This window comes from Lolium rigidum, chromosome 3 (genome assembly GCF_022539505.1).
Source record: "Lolium rigidum isolate FL_2022 chromosome 3, APGP_CSIRO_Lrig_0.1, whole genome shotgun sequence".
Lineage (NCBI taxonomy): Eukaryota > Viridiplantae > Streptophyta > Magnoliopsida > Poales > Poaceae > Lolium > Lolium rigidum.
In genome coordinates this window covers 344,144,291-344,153,134 of record NC_061510.1, presented here as the reverse complement: position 1 = coordinate 344,153,134, position 8,844 = coordinate 344,144,291, and the positions used below count along the sequence as shown (strand labels likewise).

The window sequence follows — 8,844 nt, the reverse complement described above, 5'->3', positions numbered from 1 at the left end:
AATATTAATTTTGTAGCACTATGTTTGAAGATTTGGGATTAAAGACTACCTTTTTTTTCTATAAAAGAACATTATTAAAATTAAATGTTAAGATAATACTATCCCGGCCCGTTTCAGTGAATAGGGCCTGTTTTTTTTATAAAAAAAAGTCGAAGACTTTTAAGTGTAACCAAGTTTCAAGAAAAATCCATTAACATGTGCAATAGAAAATCATTATGGTACATAGTGAACTATATTTTTCAAATAATATCTAGGAGTATATGATATTGTAGGTTTTGACAGCTTTAATTAAGATTTTGGTAAAATTTACTTTGCCTAACTTCTTGAAAACAATACACGTCTTATTCATTGAAACAAAGGGAGTACAAGAAAAAAGTTCACACACCGTTTCTACACAATTAGGATACACATGACATATAAAAAGGATTACGAAAGAGATAAATGACAAATTACACAGTATGACTAGATACCTAAGGTGACGGAACCTGATCTACAAACTATGGCGTCATACATACATGTGGGTTAAAGATATCACCTGTTACCTGCTCCGAACGCAAGCACGTCACTGAAAACAGCTAGTGGCGTTCCTCTCTCTATACAAAACCACAATCACAATCAGAGGCAGTGTTCACTAAATTGTGCTACTATAAGATAGCGTGCATCAATCCGAGAATTGCAATGGAGCTCATAGGTGCCACACCCACCTATGTCTCTGGCCGACACCTGTCCCCAGGCCCACTGATTGCTGTTGTATACTTTAGGTATTATTTTCTGTATTTCAGCGTAGAAGTATTATTTGGACCCACAATGGCAGATTGTCCGTGTTCGGGATTCTGTTCCTCTTCTCCATGATCCCCCATAGTTCTTCCTGTGAGCATGACTCCGGCCGTCGGCTGCCAGCCAGGCCCTAGTGTCGTCCAGGAATACAACCGGCCAGCGGCCTCCTCTTAGGTCCCAACCACCGGAGTCGGGCCACGAGCTCCTAGGTCGCCTCCGCCACCATTCCGCCAAGGCGGCCGCCAGACTCGAGGCTCCCTCCGCCACCGGACGGGACACGAGCTCGTGCACTTAACCCCCGCTGCCGGCTAGTTCACGAGCTCATCTGATTCGTCTCCACCGCCAGCCAGCCCCCCCCCCCCCCCCACCTGCTCTAGGTCCCCACTTCTATTGGCCGGATCTGGACTCCCAGGTACTCTCCGCCGTCAGCCTCCCATGGGTCCCTTCTCCGCCACCAGAGCGACCAGGTCGCTAGCCGGATCTCGAGCACCTTGTCTACTACGCTAGCTATCGAGCGTAGGCCCCAGGCATGCCACGCTGGCAGGCATGTAATAGCGTCGTTATGCATGACACTATCTTTACTATTAAACTAGTAAAAATGCCCGTGCGTTGCCACGGGTCGTCAAATTTTATTTCTCAATACACATATATAATTCACAACACATGTATATTTCATAAAATGCATGAACTTTTTTAAAAAAATTGGTGAACCTTTTTCGGAATAGAACATTTTTAAAAAATAATGAACATTTTTTTGAACGTCCGTGAATAATTGTTGGACAACATAAACATTTTTTTTCTAATGCACGATTTATTTTTGTTACGAGTGAGCATTTTGTAGCTAGCGGCCTTTTTTCTTTTCTATTATTTCAAAATTAGTGAAATATTAACATTTTGAGATTCACTTTTAGGCAAACAAACATAATGCATCAACTTAAAACCATGAACGGCCAAGGCGGTTGTCCTGGTGCGGTAGAAATCGAAGGCAGGAGGGCCCACCACCGCGGCAAAGCAGAAGCGGAAGGCAACCACCCTCTGGCGTGCGATTCCTCTAAATCCCCACCCGGGATGTTACCCTCTTTGACGGTGGCCGCCGCGCCTGATGAATCTATGTACGCAGTTTTGTCCCCCAGCCTTGTTTTTTATGCTCGCGATTTTCGTTATTAAAACCTCCGTTGATTCGCATCGGTAGTCTGTTTGTTCACATGCTGGAGTCCAACACCGTCGATGTTGAGACGTCTCGCCCCCCCCCCCCTCCTGGACGATGAGTACGAACCGGCAGCAAAAGAGGAGGGACACGAGGTAGAAGAGGTGGAGTAGGGAGGCCTTGGCTGCTGCATCCGGCCTTTCAGTTGTGAATATGTAACAAAAGGGAACTATGTTTCCTTTATTTCCTCTATTTCTTTATTTAAGCATAGCAATACACTTGAGCCATCAACTCATTATTACAAACTCCTAACATGGTATACGTATGCAAGGATTTAGATATAATGCAACATTGTACGAGCTCCAAAATATGGACGTAAAATGATACATGTCGGATTTCTTCTCCGTCACAATTTTCTTTTCCTTTCAATCTCACATAACTCTGGGTTGAACTAACCCACAAAAAAAGAATAACCAAAGCATATTACTCCATCCGTCCCAGTTCACAGGGCTTACGCGTGTCCCTAGGTCGTAAATTTGACGATGATAATGCAACATATGTATTACAAAATATATATCATTAGAAAGCTTAGATGTTCCACTTTAATTATATAATTTTTATATTATATAAATGATATTATGTTGGCCAAATTGACAACCAAGAGATACGCGCAAGCCCTATGAACTGGAACGGATGGAGTAGATCAGTCTTGTAATCCATCATTTTAACACAGGAGGTGGGGCCAGGTGGAGTCCCACGCCACTGATGTTCAACCACACCCTCAATCACCAGCTACACCAGGAATTGCGACAAGTTGCTCTTAATAGGCGCCTTGGTGTTTTTCTTCAGCCCGTCCCTGACTTGGCGCAGTACCCCTTCCGCTCCGTTATAATCAACCATCTCCTTCCCGAGGAGCCGCCCACCCTCAAGCACCACCACAACCATGCCTCAGTCCGGCCGCCGCCACCAATGACCGCGTTGTCTTTCTTACGCCCTCTCCAGCTTTCCCGGACCCTCCCTCTGCCTTCCTGCTGAGCATGTTGAGCTATAGCACCCCGTTTCTCCCTCCGACTGGGCCTCTACCATCCCCGCGCCTAGCACCAGCCATAATCACCGCTGGAGCTTGCCGCTTAATTTTTTTGAAGCATTAGGAGTCCTGGTGAAGCAACCACACAAAATTAACACATTCACAACTTAGTTGGTTGAAGATCAAAAAGATTTGCATTGCTAAATGTTCAACCGAAATAAAATTTAGTCTTCATTTCTTTTGGTGGTAAATATCTATGTATTCAAGGACATACCTTGTGGTGGTGTTCCCAAAATTTGAATTCTGGCATTGGCCACTGGAACCTCATTCATAGCTTGAACAGAGCACTTCTTGGTCACCTTTATATATTCAGGGCAGAAGAACAACTGAGAACATACAAAAGGCATGGTTTCTGAGTATATATATGCATGTCATATTTGACAGGTTGTGAACCAACGAGCAACACAAATAAACATGTGTCCTTTTGTGAGGACAGACCTCCCAGGCTATCCCCTGAGAGAACTTCTGCAGTGCACCACCCTTCCACCCACAGTGACGCTTCTTCGCCCTCTACCTTCCTCCATCGCATAGGGTCGATCGCTTTTCCTGCTCGCCGGCACCGCCCTCCCTCCCCTTCCTGTAATTCCACAAGGGGGGGCTAGTTTATAATTGGTGCATAGTATTCATTTGAGGACACATAAAACAGGAAATATAATTTAAGCAAATACAGAAGAGGAAAAGAATAGATTGGATCATCCACCGCTTATCAGCATTGATGCAATGGTACCTACTCACTCAAGAGAACTCATAATCCATAATGCAATAGGCCCCAAGAAGAGCACCGCTAAGGCTAACAAAAACCTATAATTAACTTGCATGGTAAAAACTCAAAATTCACCTCTTTTTGTTCAAATATCTTATAGTCATAGCACCATGAGGGCATCAAACCTCAAATAGAAGTATTCTGCAGAAGTACAATAAATATTACTCACAGACTCTTGATGGGTTCTAGGATTCTTTTTGCAAACGAACATATTTTTTAATATAATGAGCAGTGTGTGCACCCAAGAAAAGAAATATAATTTGAAACAAACAGAAGGAAAACTGTAGCAATGATCAGGTTTTATATTCTTGTAGTGTATTTATTTATCTTCTAATATAATGGGGCAGATATAATGCTCTTGCATGCATCTTTTGACTCCACTGTAATCCATAGGAATTGCGTGTATGAGTTACTACTATGCACGCTAATCCATAGATAATTCTTATTGATCAGCACCTCTTGGAAAATGCATATGGTGCAAAGAAATCATGTGGGATATCAGGTTAGACACATCCTCACAAACCTTCAATTCTACTATTCCTGTCGGATTCAGATCGTGAATAAAAGGGTCTACATGACAAAGTAGCAATATAAACTCTCAAACAGGCCACACTACAACGGAAATTTGCCCTAAATAAATCTCAAAAATGCTGCAAGATGCAAACCAATGGGAATCCCCTCACTTGTGAGCACTACTGTGTGTTGTTGCTACGACGTCTCCTTACCGCTGCAGCGTAGGCAGCTTATGCACTCCTTGATCTGCACCAACAAATCAAAGAACTCGATCCCAGGTTCATCATATATATATATAACTCTAGGATCCCAAAGGAGACGAATGCCGCACCATTATTTGCCAGCGTCAAGGCGTCCTCCGCCAAGCCTCTTCACCCCTCCCGGGCGCAAACGATTTCGGTGATGCCGGAGGTTCCACCTGATCATGGGCATGATTCAGATTGGTCAAATCGCGCGCGATGTTCCAAAATGATCTCTGGCTTATGTTGTCTGTTAAAAAGCAACTGCTTTTAATATCGATAACCTTGATTACACATATGTTGTAGCTCATCATAAGGATATGCTATAGTGTCAGGTCATATTGAACTAAATTGAAATGGTGCAATACACCAAAGCTTCTAATAACACTCAAGCTATAGCCTGACAATAAAGGGAAGGTCCCATGTCAATGACGCTTTGTTTGTGATCATGATACAAATTACACAAGTACTTGGGTGGTTAGAACTTAATTGGAATCTGTAGCTAGTTTGAAGGGTGGGCTTCTCCGATTTTGTTGGTGCTAAACTATTTGTAGAGGATTGGAGAACCTGAGTTGTATTTGAACTAATTTACTCCTAATCTGAAACTATCAAAAAGAAAGAAACCATGCTAACCAATTATGTCTACTCGGTGAACATCAGATTACTTTGAAACATCATTGAATTATTCATGCCAAATTACTTTGCCATCTACAATAAAGAATCTGTACACACCTGCAAGTGGCATGCTCATCTGTTCACCTTTTGTAACTGACCATACCCAAGTCAATTTAATTTATCTGTCGGACTACAATGAACACTGAACCAAATGATAATATAACCTGGGATGGGCTTGCAGACTTCATGGTCCTCGTGTAGGAGCTGGCGACGCTTCTGGTTTGCTCGTTGGTTTGGAGGTGTTGAGGTACAGCGTGCTCACCTAATAACCAATTGTCTTCTGGTGAAAAGATAATATAATTAGTCTAAATTATGGAAGTATGTCAACAAAATGGCAACATGTCCAGAGATAACTGAAAACTAACCTGCAATACTTCATTTTACCCACAACATCCAAGAAGTAGCTAGTAGATGCACTTCTCTACAAACTGAACAATTAGAACATGAGGAGGGAAACCATTTATCTAAACCTGCAAAAACTCGACAGACTTCATCTGATAAGTACGTAAGTGGAATTGTGGAAACCAACAACTTTGAGCTGTAAAACTCCTAGCATTTCATTAACATTTAAAACCTTTTATGCTCAAGCTGGGGCCCACAAACACTAATATTTAATTTTAGGTCGTATTTAATTTTCTCAACGCATATAGAGATAAGTTATACATAGCTTAATCTTATCATAACAATTGCCTACATATATCTGCAGTGTCCTAATAAAAAATAGGAATACTAACACATGGATAACATAATGTTCATGTAAGAAATTGCTTGGAAGCCAACACATATAGAGATAAGTTATACATAGCTTAATCTAATATTAAACTGCATGCATGTGAGATCAAATATATTTCAGTACTGAAAATTTCCCAATAATAGCCTTGAAGGCTGAAAGGGTATGAACTCCATCATGCTAGCCTCATGGATCGGTCGGATGGTCCATGGTCGGTAGAAACAGTGATAGACGAAATTAGAGCATAGCCTAGAGGATTTGGAAGAGAGTAGTACCATGCAGGTCGGCCGGGCGGCGGTCCTTGCCCCAGCTTCTTGTGGTGGTTGTCTCATGCCCTCGACGCGGTAGCACCAGCGGAGGCGTTCGCGGATGATCTAGGCCGTCTCGATCTGGATCCACTTCTCCCGCACCAGGTGCTCCCTATACTCCAGCATAGCCACCAGGTTCGCAGCATCGTGGTCGGCGGCGGATGCAACATCATGGTCGCCCACGACCCTGGAGGATGCGCATGGACGCGGTGGCCATGGAATCCACGGAGACGCCGCAGTGTCCACAGACCCCGTTGAGGATGACACGGCCACCTACGGCTGTGGTTGGTCCTTCAAATCAAATGCAAATCAAGCGATAATGGCCTCTGGCGGCCCTATTTGTTTCTCTGACGGGAGCAACCAAAGATAAGAGCTAGCTTCCTTCGTTTACCGGCACGAGAATCTAATGGATTAGCTCATGTCCAGCCACAAAATCCAGCCAAACCGATCGATCGATCAAATCAAATCGTGATTAAATACTGCAAGCGCGAGACGCCCTCAAAGATCGGTTGGACTGAAGCATGACGTGGGAGGCTGGGTACCCGATCGATGCATCACTAATACAGAGTACCTGTTACTATGCAACGCTGACGCAAGGTGCGGGTCTCGATTGTGGAGCATCCTGTGGATATCGCTGCCCACGGCCTCCATGCCCTTCCGGCCTTCTCGACTCCGTTCATGAGGCCGCCGGGGATGAGGAATCGCCGTCCCTAGGGAATCCGACAGTGCCGGCGAGGACATGGGGCATGTGTCCGGGAATGGGGCGGTGCCGGCGAGGAACAGACCTAGTATGGCATCTAGAGGGAGAGGGCGAGGAGCCGAGGACGATCAGGCTCGGGAAACTCTGGGATCTAGAGGGAGAGGGCGAGGTCGATCACGCGTTGACTACGCGTGCGTAGTAGGAGGCATAGCGGAGATCATGATACTGGTTTGTTGGGCTTGGCCCATTTGCGGGAGAAGCGCGACGAAAACCAAAACGCAGTGCGGAACGGGCATACGACCAAAGATTTGACGTATTGGCAGAATAAGGAAGATGTTCCTTTTTTTTAAGTAGTGTAGATATCTTTACTATTAAATAGGAGTTGGTCGTTTGACACTCAACGTACTTTGGTGGTCGTCATTAAAACAATCCGGACCCTCTAATCTGATTTGATGTCTCCGCTTCGTCCGATCAAGTTAGACCCAAAATATCTTCCACGCAGAAGTTCATTATGACGTATCATCAATTACGATCTGTCGATCCTATCTCAGGCAGTCGGCCTTAAGTTCCTATTCCCTGCCTATTCTCAAGCAATCATGGTAATTAGCAAGATACTTTCCTATTATCAAGCCTTCCTTTTCCCCGCAACGAGGCAGACCCCATGACTTCGCCCCGCACGTGCCGCCACCATCGTTTCTCGCGTGCTTGTCGCCACCCTGCGTCGGCGACCTGCCCCCGTCGGGGTCACCCCTCCTTCACCGCGACGTATCACCCTCACTCCGAGCTCTTACCCTTGGGATGGACGAGATCCCCTTCTTAGACCTCCTCATCCTCTTGCCTGAAGTAGCAGCACTGTCGGGTGACAGAGGATGATCTCCTCCTCCTTCCCACGGGCTGAGCTACGCTTGGCTGGGAGGGCACCGGGCTGCTAACCGTCGCCGGCATACCACACGCGGTCGCCCTCCACCATCAGCTTCTCCCCCTGGCCTGCAACCTCGACTTCACGAACCACCCATCAGGCGCCACCTCCTCGAGGTGACAAACACTCCCAACCTCCCCTTCGAGGGTGTGGCAAAGATTTGCTTTCTCAGAGTGGAGGGCAAGAAGCTAGGGAGCAAGAAGGAGACCGTGGAGCTGTTCACGTGGAGCGCCAGTTTGGGTGGCGTGCAGGATGCAGCTGCCCTGATGCGTATTGTTGAACACACTGAGTTTTCTCTACTCCATCAGGCAAACATCAATGGTATCTAGGTACGATTCTGTTATTGGTTCATCTCACGTTACTTAAAATTTTCTATTTCGATGATACTTTTGGCACTACTCCAATTGTTCAAGTTGTAAAGGCTATTTAAAATATTAAATGTTCTGAATTTGACTCTTCTCTTAGGTTGAATTCTTTTTCCTTTTTAACTACCGGTGCCGCCCCATGACGTTCCTCAGCAAGGACACAGTGGTGCTACGACGACGGCAACTAGGTGGTGATGCTGCAATCATCCCTTGAACCGGGCCATGACCACGGGGTTCGTGGCGGGTGTCCTTCTTGGCCTGCTCTTGTTGGCGGCCGCATCCGCCGCCTCTACTGCCAGGCCGTGTGACGCCGTGGAGGAGCTCCCCTGCCAGCGCCTATTCCCATAAGAGAAGAAGGTGAGTTGGACAAACGCTCCTAATATGCTGTAGCTCTCGCTCCTCGTTTCGGGTCTACATGCTCTTAGGGCGAATGTGGCCAGGTCGGCGAACCCTTCCGGTGGAGGAGATGCGGGGGCTAGGGATAGGTTGTCGATTTACTCTGTGATCTCTTGGAAGTTGGACTTGCGAGTTTAGAAGGTTGGGTTGGATTCTGGATGGGATGGTACCACGTGTAGTTGCACTAGCTCTGCTTAGGCAGCTGGATTGGTGCTGCTTTGGGGA

At 45.7% G+C, this 8,844-nt stretch overlaps 1 long non-coding RNA gene across 19 annotated transcripts; it reads right to left on the bottom strand.

The window, feature by feature from the left end:
* Nucleotides 1-2,238: 2,238 nt before the first annotated feature.
* Nucleotides 2,239-7,177, bottom strand: LOC124703976. 19 transcript variants are annotated; one of them, XR_007003431.1, is made up of 7 exons: nt 6,207-7,177; nt 5,586-5,671; nt 5,366-5,481; nt 4,619-5,294; nt 3,850-4,533; nt 3,226-3,588; nt 2,239-3,080 (listed from the first exon to the last, which is right to left on the bottom strand). It is a non-coding gene; the product is annotated as an uncharacterized LOC124703976 (long non-coding RNA). The 19 variants fall into 19 exon arrangements; XR_007003434.1 differs by having other exon boundaries at nt 4,619-4,705; XR_007003422.1 differs by having other exon boundaries at nt 4,619-5,481; nt 5,567-5,671.
* Nucleotides 7,178-8,844: the final 1,667 nt, after the last annotated feature.